This window comes from Grampus griseus (genome assembly GCF_964374135.1).
Source record: "Grampus griseus genome assembly, chromosome: 6".
NCBI classification, from domain to species: domain Eukaryota; kingdom Metazoa; phylum Chordata; class Mammalia; order Artiodactyla; family Delphinidae; genus Grampus; species Grampus griseus.
This window is the reverse complement of record NC_139000.1, coordinates 14627491-14640708: the sequence shown is the minus strand read 5'-3', so window position 1 is coordinate 14640708 and position 13218 is coordinate 14627491.

Genomic DNA, 13218 nt, shown 5'->3' with positions numbered 1-13218 from the left:
ACACTGCTAGAGGATGGATGGTGAAAACACTCTTGTCTTTCTCTCTGGAAGTTTGATGTGCATGACTCTGAGAAAAAGGTATTTGGACCCCTGGTTCCAGTGCTATTTCCAGGAGAGAGCTAAGGCTTAGAGGTGTGGGAACTACTGTCCACTCCCTAGTTCTCCATCCAGGTGGCTATGTGAGCCCATGAATTCTCGCTTCATTACAGAGGGACTGAAGCACCAAATGAACCATCATCTCCTAATGGGTCAGGCTGCATCTGGAGTCAGCCCATCAAAGAAATTTATGAGCAGCTATAGTGAGGGCTTCTGGCCCTCCTGCCTTACACATTTGGACAACAAATCAGCATCAGTGGCAACCAGAAGCCCAGGAGGCCAGCATGAAGATGGAGGTGGCAAGAGAAGAAAAAGCCCCAAGGGAGACATCCTGTAGAGTTTATGGTGAATTTTCTGTAAAATCAGCAGAGAAGGGAAGGAGAACATCTGATGTACTTCCATATTTCAGTCCCCATTTGGGAGAAGCCACACACATTATGGGTGGAACCATGAAGTCTTTACTGGACTAGAGTGGCCCGAACATTCAGCTGGGAACAATTTTCTCCAGAATGCGAAAACAGGCCAGGTGCTATTTATCATTCTTACTTCTCAGACTCCACTTCTTTCTCCAAAGACCCAAGGGGTCCAAAATATGAATGGATGACAAATGATCCCTTTCTCCAGGAATAATTCAGAGTTTGGCCACCACTGCCCATACAGAGATTGTTTCCCTGAGTCCTCAAGATAGGATGCAAATTCAGAAATGCAAAGCAGTCCCACCCTTTAAGGGAATGATCATCCAATCCTGCTAAAGTCCCACTCACTTTCAACTAATGGCTTTATATTTATGCACCTATTATATGCCAGGGACCAAGCCAGATGTCATCTCATAACTTTTTGCACATAAAGAAAAAGATGTAATAAAGGCTTGGTCAAGCACAAAGAAACTAGGAAAAGATCTGGAGATCTCAGTGAATCCCAAGCTGGGCTGAAAAAATTAAAAAATTGTCCAACTTGTTCAAATAAAATTCCAATTCTAGGATATACTGACAGAAAGTCATAAAGTAGACTGAAAACAATTTTACATACTAACAGACCTCAGGGGAGTATTGGGATCTGTTTTAGCCTTTTTATTTAACTACAGAACATGGGCCTATTTCTAATTACAGAGTACAAGAGTCTAGACTTCTTTATTCTAAAGATGCAAAGAGTTAATGATTTAACTGGAAGAGGAAAACTAAGATGTGATAATGTTTTCCAACATGTGATGACATATCTTTCCCGCTACAGGATAGAGAGTAAACAATGAAACCCAATATTTTCTAATGTTTTACTCCTTCTATAAAAATCTCTAGTCTAGCACTGCAGGACAACGCTATGTCCCTATGGACTCCATTATGACTTCAATCCATATCAGAGTGCCTCATTCATGGAAGGGAAGTGAGGTTGCAGGTCTTGACCTTCTTCTCAAGGGGATACTTCACTGTGTTTCAGAATAATCCGAGGATCTTATAAAATGCATATTCCAGATACAACTCCAGAAGTTATATGGGATATGGCAAATTGGTAGCAGAGTCACCCAGGATTCTTGATTCCCAGTCCACTGCTCTTCGAGCCACATACTACTTCCCAGACCTGGCCATCCTGCAGCTCTGTTCCCTGGGGTACATTCCAACTTCTCTTCTCTCCTTTCCCTTCTTATTTTTCTAAACAAGCCAGCTCCAAAAGTGAAATTGGCTCCTAGAAATCAAATCAGGGAATAACCTATTTCTTGACGAGAAGTAATAATTACGGCCCTGGAAGGATGCAATCTGCATACATTATTGCAAGTTATGCCAACAGAATGTCAACATTTGTGTCAGGAGAAATCTCAAGCAGCAATTACTCCAGGTCCTGGCTGGCATTCTGAGACAGAGTTGGCGGTACTAATTGCAGAGGAGGTGAACTGGCAAATGGCGGATGGCGGGTTACACGGAGGAGAGACAGATGGGCAGCCACAACTGTGAAGGTCAGTGTGTGGTGAGGATAGAAATGAACTTGGGACTGGATGTGTCACAGGAATAGTGGTGATGGAGCTGTTCTCTACTAAGATGGCAGGGAGGCTAGTCATAGGCACATTTACATTTTGGCTCCAGGTTTTTCCCTACTGTCAAGGGTCCACTTTCTCTAAGACACTGAGGGCATCTAAAACTAACTTCTCCTTTGTAGGGAATGAGGGCAAAGTGATACATTCCATCAGTGTATCCATTCACGCAGCCATCTGTTTATTGAACACCTATACACACCTGCCACTGTGTCAGGAGCTGGAGATTCCGAACAGAAATAGGTTCAGTCTTCACTCACAGTCCAGTGAAGAGACAGACCCATAAACAAAACATTATAACATAATATGTTAAGTCTTAAAACAGATAAACTTATAAAATGCTCTGAGAGGGTGATGTCAAAGGGGAATTGGGGCCAAGGAGAAAGAGGGGGTACATTTTGTGAATGCGTTAGAATTTGAGCAGCAATTTAAAGAATGAAGCATTAGAAATTTACCAGTAGCAGAATTCTTGGGAGGAGGGAGGGGATTAGTTTACGTGGTAAATAAAAATGCAAACTCCACCACTTTTAATAAGCAATAAGAACTAAATGTGAGGATGGGCAGTGTGATGTAAAAATATAGAAATATGCATCCAGAGACGTGGCTTAAGTGGATGGAAAAAGGAGTTGAAGAGCTTACTTGTACCCCTGCCGCTGCCACATGGGAAAGGTGTCTGGCATTCACTAAGTAACTACCAAATGTTGGATATTTTACAGGCAATATCTTACTGAACAGCCACACAATCTTGTCTTAAGCCATTTTATAGTTGGAGAAACTGTTTGGAAGAAGTTAAAAATTTTGCCCCAAGTCACATGGCTGAAAAAGACACAAATGAAGAGCAATTTCTGGATTCCAAAGCCCATGCTTTCCCCCACTATCCCACGTGGCCTAGACAAGCCACCTAAATGCCAAGACTCCTTTTCCCCATTTGCAGACAAAATGATTACATCAGTTTAAGGTTTTTCACGTTTCTCTTAAAGTGCCACTAAACAGAGAATAAGTGAAAGCTACTCCTGGGGGCCTGGGGAGAAGTCAGGAAACAAAGTGGCCTGCCACAAACAGATGCTTCTTTGAAGTCTCATGTTTTATTTACATTAAAAATTCCTGAGAGGAGCAGCGGATTAAATCTCCACAATCAACTTGATGTACCCTGCATCTGTGGAATACCTGAATAGACAATGAATCATCCCAAATTGAGGAGGTGGACTTTGGGAGCAAAGATATATATTTTTTTTTCCCTTTTTCTCTTTGTGTGAGTGTGTATGTGTATGTTTCTGTGTGTGAATTTGTCTGTATAGCTTTGCTTTTACCATTTGTCCTAGAGTTCTGTCTGTCTGGTTATTGTTTGTTTGTTTGTTTTTATTACTTTTTAAAAAAATAATTATTAAGGAAAAAAATTATTTTATTTTATTTTATTTTATTTTATCTTCTTTCTTTCTTTTTTTTCTCCCTTTAATTCTGAGCCATGTGGATGAAATGCTCTTGGTGCTCCAGCCCGGCAACAGGGCTGTGCCTCTGAGGTGGGAGAGCCAAGTTCAGGACACTGGTCCACAAGAGATCTCGCAGCTCCACGTAATATCAAACAGCGAAAATCTCCCAGGGAACTCCATCTCAACACCAAGACCCAGCTCCACACAATGACCAGTAAGTTACAGTGCTGGACACCCTATGCCAAACAACTAGCAAGACAGGAACACAACCCCACCCTTTAGCAGAGGGGCTGCCTAAAATCATAATAAGGCCACAGACACCCCAAAACACACCACCAGACATTGACCTGCCCACAAAAAAAGACAAGATCCAGCCTCATCCACCAGAACACAGGCACCAGTCCCCTCTGCCTACACAACCCACTGAACCAACCTTAGCCACTGGGGACAGACACCAAAAACAACAGGAACTACGAACGTGCAGCCTGCGAATAGGAGACCCCAAACACAATAAGTTAAGCAAAATGAGAAGACAGAAAAACACACGGCAGATGAAGGAGCAAGTAAAAAACCCACCAGACCTAACAAATGAAGAGGAAATAGGCAGTCTACCTGAAAAAGAATTTAGAATAATGATAGTTAAGATGATCCAAAATCTAGGAAATATAATAGAGAAAATACAAGAAACGTTTAACAAGGACTTAGAAGAACTAAAGAGCAAACAAACAGTGATGAACAACACAATAAATGAAATTTAAAATTCTCTAGAAGGGACCAATAGCAGGATAACTGAGGCAGAAGAACAGATAAGTGACCTGGAAGATAAAATAGTGGAAATAACTACTGCAGAGCAGAATAAAGAAAAAAGAATGAAAAGAACTGAGGACAGTCTCAGAGACCTCTGGGACAACATTAAATGCACCAACATTCGAATTATAGGGGTTCCAGAAGAAGAAAAGAAAAAGAAAGGGACTGGGAAAATTTGAAGAGATTAGAGTTGAAAACTTCCCTAATACAGGAAAGGAAATAGTTAATCAAGTCCAGGAAGCACAGAGAGTTCCATACAGGATAAATCCAAGGAGAAACATGCCAAGACACATATTAATCAAACTATCAAAAATTAAATACAAAGAACAAATATTAAAAGCAGCAAGGGAAAAATAACAAATAATACACAAGGGAATCCCCATAAGGTTAACAGCTGATCTTTCAGCAGAAACTCTGCAAGCCAAAAGGGAGTGGCAGGACGTATTTAAAGTGATGAAGGAGAAAAACTTATAACCAAGATTACTCTACCCAGCAAGGAACTCATTCAGATTTGATGGAGAAATTAAAACCTTTACAGACAAGCAAAAGCTAAAAGAATTCAACACCACCAAACCAGCTGTACAACAAATGATAAAGGAACTTCTCTAGGCAGGAAACACAAGAGAAGGGAAAGACCTACAATAACAAACCCAAACCAATTAAGAAAATGGTAATAGGAACATACATAACGGTAATTACCTTAAATGTAAATGGATTAAATGCTCCAACCAAAAGACACAGACTAGCTGAATGGATACAAAATCAAGACCTGTGTATACACTGCCAACAATAGACCCACTTCAGACCTAGGGACACATACAGACTGAAAGTGTGGGGATGGAAAAAGATATTCCATGCAAATGGAAATCAAAAGAAAGATGGAGTAGCAAGTCTCGTATCAGACAAAATAGACTTCAAAATAAAGACAATTACAAGAGACAAAGAAGGACACTACATAATGATTAAGGGATCAATCCAAGAAGAAGATATAACCATTGTAAATATTTATGCACCCAACATAGGAGCACCTCAATACATAAGGCAAATACTAACAGCCATAAAAGGGGAAATCGACAGTAACATAATCATAGTAGGGGACTTTAACACCCCACTTTCACCAATGGACAGATCATGCAAAATGAAAATAAATAAGGAAACACAAGCTTTAAATGATACATTAAACAAGATGGACTTAATTGATATTTACAGGACATTCCATCCAAAAACAACAGAATACACATCCTTCTCAAGTGCTCATGGAACATTCTCCAGGATAGATCTTATCTTGGGTCACAAATCAAGCCCTGGTAAATTTAAGAAAATTAAAATCGTATCACGTATCATTTCCAACCACAAGGCTATGAGACTAGATATCAACTATAGGAAAAAAATCTGTAAAAAATACAAACACATGGAGGCTAAACAATACACTACTTAATAACCAAGAGATCACTGAGGAAATCAAAGAGAAATCAAAACTACCTAGAAACAAATGACAATGAAAACACTACAACCCAAAACCTATGGGATGCAGCAAAAGCAGCTCTACAAGGGAAGTTGATAGTAATACAATCCTACCTTAAGAAACAAGAAACATCTCAAGTAAACAACCTAACCTTACACCTAAAGCAATTAGAGAAAGAAGAACAAAAAAACCCCAAGGTTAGCAGAAGGAAAGAAATCATAAAGATCAGATCAGAAATAAATGAAAAAGAAATGAAGGAAATGATAGCAAAGATCAAAAAAACTAAAACCTGGTTCTTTGAGAAGATAAACAAAATTGATAAACCATTAGCCAGACTAATCAAGAAAAAAAGGGAGGCTCAAATGAATAGAATTAGAAATGAAAAAGGAGAAGTAACAACTGACACTGCAGAAATACAAAGGATCATGAGAGATTACTACAGGCAACTGTATGCCAATAAAATGGACAACCTGGAAGAAATAGACAAATTCTTAGAAATGCACAACCTTCCGAGACTGAACCAGGAAGAAATAGAAAATAGGAACAGACCAATCACAAGCAGTGAAATTGAAACTGTGATTAAAAATCTTCCAACAAACAAAAGGCCAGGACCAGATGGCTTCACAGGCAAATTCTATCAAACATTTAGAGAAGAGCTAACACCTATCCTTCTCAAACTCTTCCAAAATATAGCAGAAGGATGAACACTCCCAAACTCATTCTACGAGGCCACCATCACCCTGATACCAAAACCAGACCAAGATGTCACAAAGAAAGAAAACTACAGGCCAGTATCACTGAGGAACACAGATGCAAAAATCCTCAACAAAATACTAGCAAACAGAATCCAACAGCACATTAAAAGGATTATACACCATGACCAAGTGGGGTTTATCCCCGGAATGCAAGGATTCTTCAATATACACAAATCAGTCAATGTGATACACCATATTAACAAATTGAAGGAGAAAAACCATATGATCTCTCAATCAATACAGAGAAAGATTTCTACAAATTCAACACCCATTCATGATAAAAACCCTCCAGAAAGTAGGCATAGAGGGAACTTTCCTCAACATAATAAAGGCCATATATGACAAACCCACAGCCAACATTGTCCTCAATGGTGAAAAAATGAAACCATTTCCACTAAGATCAGGAACAAGACAAGGTTGCTCATTCTCACCACTATTATTCAACACAGTTTTGGAAGTTTGAGCCACAGCAAGCAGAGAAGAAAAAGAAATAAAAGGAATACAAATCGGAAAAGAAGAAGTAAAGCTGTCACTGTTTGCAGATGACATGAAACTATACATAGAGAATCCTAAAGATGCTCCCAGAAAACTACTAGAGCTAATCAATGAATTTGGTAAAGTAGCAGGATACAAAATTAATGCACAGAAATCTCTGGCATTCCTATACACTAATGATGAAAATCTGAAAGTGAAATTAAGAAAACACTCCCATTTACCATTGCAACAAAAAGAATAAAATATCTAGGAATAAACCTATGTAAGGAGACAAAAGACCTGTCTGCAGAAAATTATAAGACACTGATGAAAGAAATTAAAGATGATACAAATAGATGGAGAGATATACCATGTTCTTGGATTGGAAGAATCAACATTGTGAAAATGACTCTAGTACCCAAAGCAATCTACAGATTCAATGCAATCCCTATCAAACTACCACTGGCATTTTTCACAGAACGAGAACAAAAAATTTCACAATTTGTATGGAAACACAAAAGACTCTGAATAGCCAAAGCAATCTTGAGAAAGAAAAACGGAGCTGGAAGAATCAGGCTCCCTGACTTCAAACGATACTACAAAGCTACAGTAATCAAGACAGTACGGTACTGCACAAAAACAGAAATATAGATCAGTGGAACAGGATAGAAAGCTCAGAGTTAAACCCACACACATATGGTCACCTTATCTTTGATAAAGGAGGCAAGAATATACAGTGGAGAAAAGACAGCCTCTTCTATAAGTGGTGCTGGGAAAACTGGACAACTACATGTAAAAGAATGAAATTAGAACACTCCCTAACACCACACACAAAAATAAACTCAAAATGGATTAAAGACCTAAATGTAAGGCCAGACACTATCAAACTCTTAGAGAAAAACATTGGCATAACACTCTATGGCATAAATCACAGCAAGATCCTTTTTGACACACCTCCTAGAGAAATGGAAATAAAAACAAAAATAAACAAATGGGACCTAATGAAACTTAAAAGCTTTTGCACAGCAAAGGAAACCATAAACAAGACCAAAAGACAACCCTCAGAATGGGAGAAAATATTTGCAAATGAAGCAACTGATAAAGGATTAATCTCCAAAATTTACAAGCAGCTCATGCAGTTCAATATTAAAAACACAAACAACCCAATCCAAAATTGGGCAGAACAGCTAAACAGACATTTCTCCAAAGATGATATACAGATTGCCAACAAACACATGAAAGAATGCTCAACATCATTAATCATTAGAGAAATGCAAATGACAACTATAATGAGATATCATCTCACACCGGTCAGAATGGCCATCATCAAAAAATCTAGAAACAATAAATGCTGGAGAGGGTGTGGAGAAAAGGAAACTCTCTTGCACTGTTGGTGGGAATGTAAACTGATACAGCCACTATGGAGAACAGTATGGAGGTTCCTTAAAAAACTAAAAGTAGAACTACCATAGAAACCAGCAATCCCACTACTGGGCATATACCCTGAGAAAACCATAATTCAAAAAGAGTCATGTACCAAAATGTTAATTGCAATAGCCAGGACATGGAAGCAACTGAAGTGTCCATCGACAGATGAATGGATAAAGATGTGGCACATATATACAATGGAATATTACTCGGCCATAAAAAGAAACGAAATTGAGTTATTTGTAGTGTGGTGGATGGACCTAGAGTCTGTCATACAGAGTGAAGTAAGTCAGAAAGAGAAAAAGAAATACTGTATGCTAACACATATATATGGAATCTAAAAAAAAAAAATGGTCATGAAGAACCTAGGGGTAAGATAGGAATAAAGACACAGACCTACTAGAGAATGGACTTGAGGATATGGGGAGGCGGAAAGGTAAGCTGTGACAAAGTGAGAGAGTGGCATGGACATATATACGCTACCAAACGTAAAATAGATAGCTAGTAGGAAGCAGCCACATAGCACAGGTAGATCAGCTCGGTGCTTTGTGACCACCTAGAGGGGTGGGATAGGGAGGGTGGGAGGGAGACACAAGATGGAGGGGATATCGGGATATATGTATACATATAGTTGATTCACTTTGTTATACAGCAGAAACTAACAAAACATTGTAAAGCAATTATACTCCAATAAAGATGTTGAAAGAAAGAAAGAAAGAAAAGAAGGAAGGAAGGAAGGAAGGAAGGAAGGAAGAAAGGAAGGAAGGAAAGAAGGAAGGAAGGAAGGAAGGAAGGAAGGAAGGAAGGAGACTGAATAGTAGGACAGGAGGGGATCCACAGGACTAACAATTATATCCTCAAGGCCAGTGGAAAGAATGAAGAAATGAGGCTTAATTAATGACCCATCAGTAAGTACTAGATGAACAGAGCAGCCACCAGGACCACTGCAGCCTCCTGGCTGTGACATCCTCACAAGGGTCAGGGTCCAGCAGTGGCTGAACCGGGCAGTGGACACCTGTGATGCAGCATGCCTACTACCTTGGCTGACACTTCTTGATTGGTTTCTGTCACTTGGACTTGGGTACTTTTGTCCCCAGGACATGTGTTCAATTCCTTCAAAGGGAGCAGCAAGTGGTAAGGAAAGGCTTTATATTGATCAGTAGCTGCCTCAAGTGAGGTCAGGATGTTGACTTAGAAAATTACTGTTTTTCTAGAGTCTGAATAAATCTAGTACCAGACCCAGGCCTTTCAGGTTTAGAGAAAATTCAGAGCAACTGATTTATCCATTGTGAACAGGTAGACTCTATAAAGTACTTTTTGGACAGGATTTACAACAGGTTTTTTCCCCACTAACATGGTTTAAAAAAAACAAAACAAAACACAGTTGCTGACAAACTCTCCGGATCTTTGCAGGAACCATGTTCCGTCAAACAGTGCTCATGTCAAGAGATAAAGAATAGAAAATGGTGTCACGGATAAAGAAAAGAGAGGGAGGGGCAGCTATCTCCAGCCACCCACAAGAGGGAGCATGATTTGGTTATGGAGGCAATTGGCTTTGATTACTTACATGTTTTCTTTGAATCACAGCCAGCACACCAATGAAACGAAAAGAAAAATTACAAGTCCAGGAAAAATTCAAGTTCCTTGTTGATTTCTTTCTTTTTAAATTAGGTAGAGAATCAACATGAAAATATAGTTAGGATTGGGAGGATGGGGACAAGTGTGTGGACTGCAGGTAAAAGGTCATAGGGCCCTAAGGTAGGAAGAAGATTGAGAATATTCCAGACAAAATTTGAATGACTGGGGAGGGCCAAGTAATAAGAAAGATCATCAAGAGAGGCAGTCAGAAGACTTTCTCTGTGAAGGTCCAGATAGTAAATATCTTGGGTTTTGCAGGCCAAACAGCCTCTGTTGCATCTACTCAACTCTGCCACTGTTGCATGAAAGCAGCTACAGACACTACATAAATGAACAGGCATGTCTGTGTTCCAATAAAAATTTAGTTAACAATACAGGTGGCAGCCAGATTTGGCCCATAGGCTATAGTTGGCCAATCCATGATCTGAAATAAGTAATGATTCCATTTTTCCTCTTACCAAGTAGGCTATTCTATCAGGTCTGGATAATCACCATATCCAATACAGTCAGCCCTCTGACTCCTCGGTCCTGCAACCACGGATTCAACCAACCGCGGATCTTCCATGCAGAACCCGTGGATAGAGGGCCAACTAGATATCGCTCCCTGGAAAAGATCCAACCGGGGAGTAGCACCACGAATTTAAGAGAGGAAGCAAATAATCATAACCATTCACTGAGCATTTATTATGTGCCAGATATGGCACAGGCATTCTGCACATATTATTTCTAACATTTGCCACCATATGAGCAAGGAACATATTATGGACGGCTGAGCCAACAAAGGTGGATTCTGCATTGGAGGATTGTACGAAGTCTTCAGGGGACTTCAAGTGAGAAAAAATTTATTTTTGTTGCATTAAGCCATTGAGATTCTGGGTAATTTTTGTTGTTGTTACTGCAGTATAATTTAGCCTGACCTCATTGAGGGGAAAAACTGAGACTCAGCAGGGAATGAGTAACTCACCAAGGATATACAGCAAATAAGCGGCTGGTGTAGTATTAAACCTAGATTGTTCTGACTCTAAAAGTCTGGTTTCTTCTCTGTTGTGAAATATAAAGAAATTTGTATTCTTCCAGAGAAAAGGAGCCACAGTTATCTTTTTCAAAATGTAATTTACATTTACTTTGAAGTAGAATCCTTGCCATGTTCTCTAGGGCCTTATATCATTTTTCCCTCGTGCATCATTCCACATTCCCTCATCTTGTCCCACTCTGTGCTTCTCTTGCTGTGCTCCAGCCACCCTGGCCTCATTTCAGTTCCTTGAACTTTCCAAAGCCTTCTTCTTAGGGACTTCACATATATGGTTCCCTAAATCTGGGCTGGTTTACCTCCAATCTTCTTTTAACCTTTAGAGTCAACTTAAGTATTCTTTCCTTGGAAACACCTTCTCTAACCACACTCAGTAGCTCCCTCTCCCATAGTCCATATTCTCTGTTACTGAACCCTCCTTCATTCCTTCTTAGTCTTTATTCCAACTTGGATTTGTATATGTGTTTGGTTACTTGCTTATTGTCTATCTTGCCCAGGATGGTCAGAACTCTGCCAAATCCTTTTAGCCCTGTATACAAAACTTCGGCAGAATGCAAGAGGGAGGGGACATGGGGATATATGTATACGTAGAGCTGATTCACTTTGTCATACAGCAGAAACTAACACACCATTGTAAAGCAATTATATTCTAATAAAGATGTTAAAAAAAAAACAAACAACTTTGGCAGAGTATCCAGAGCACAACAGGCCCTCATAACTATTTATTGGCTGAGTGAAGGTCAGTATCAAATTTAATATTTATTTCAGATATAGATAAATGGAAAGATGGATTCAGAGACCCAGCTTTTCCATTTGATAGCTATGTGATTCTGAACATGTAGGTTTATGTCAATTGTTCATGATCCTCTGGTGACAGAGCAAAAATAACTTCTCTGATGAGTAAGAGGTTATCGTGGACTGGCCCCTACACCTGGAATCAGGTAATGGGGGTCTGCTTCCAAAAATCAAGCATGTTGGATATAGCCAGTGTTACTTTGAGGGGAATAAATAATTAAAGTATCACTTCTGTGATAAATTACACCAGATTTGTATTCATTCAACATCTATTAAAGGCATCACTAACCAGTTATTGATTTTTTTTAAAAGACCATACTAATTGAATAAAAAGTGAGACCAAACGAAGCAGCAAGCCTTAATGGAAAGATATCCAGATGTGCAAGCAACTTTCGAGAGGTATGAACAGGGAAAAGATGAATCTGATGTGTGTGTGTGCACGCACGCTTGTGTGCATGTACTTGCATGTGTATTTAATCTACAAAAAGAAGATGACATCCACCCATATCATAAACAGTAAGCAATTGTGAAAGGACTAGGTAATTGGAGAAGTTCTTGAGAGAGGCAATATGGTATGACTGCTCATGGGTTGTGTAATTCTACATGCTTTGGGTGGAAAAGTCAACTATAACACTTACTAGCTGTATGACACTGATTAAATTATTTAACTTCTCTGAGCCTTGTTTTCCTTATCTTTAAAATGGGAGTAATAACCACTACCTCATCTGGCTCTCACAACAATTAAAGATTACAGATGTAAGGTATGTGACAACAATAGGACACTTGATACTGTTTGTCGTTGTAATGTAAGACACCCATTATACAAGGGCGACTAAATACCATGGTAGTGCGTAGCTTCAGACTAAGGATTTGTTGGGCCCTGGAAGAAGTCACTTTCTAGGTTCTTTGGAGGTCTGGCTGATGCTCATCTTAATCAGCAGTGCTTCCTCCCTCCTTGCATCTGAGGCGGTCCACTCTGACGAGGACATATGCTACTTCCAAGTCTCTGCTCCAGGTCTCCCGGGAAGCAGCAGCATGGCAGTGTGGGAGCTGGACAGCTTCTTCTGCATGGCCCTGGAAAAAGAGCTCTGTGTTCCTTCTGCCTGAGAGGTGTTATGTAAATAGGAAGCTTTAATTACTATAATTAGCTCAGCCTCTGGCTCCTTAACAAGAGTGGTCACACCTGACTCTCCAAGGCAACTGACTCTGAATCTGGCCATCTGAGCCCTTGGAGGAAAAAACATAAAAGTAGGAACGATGGAGGGAACTGGGTTGAT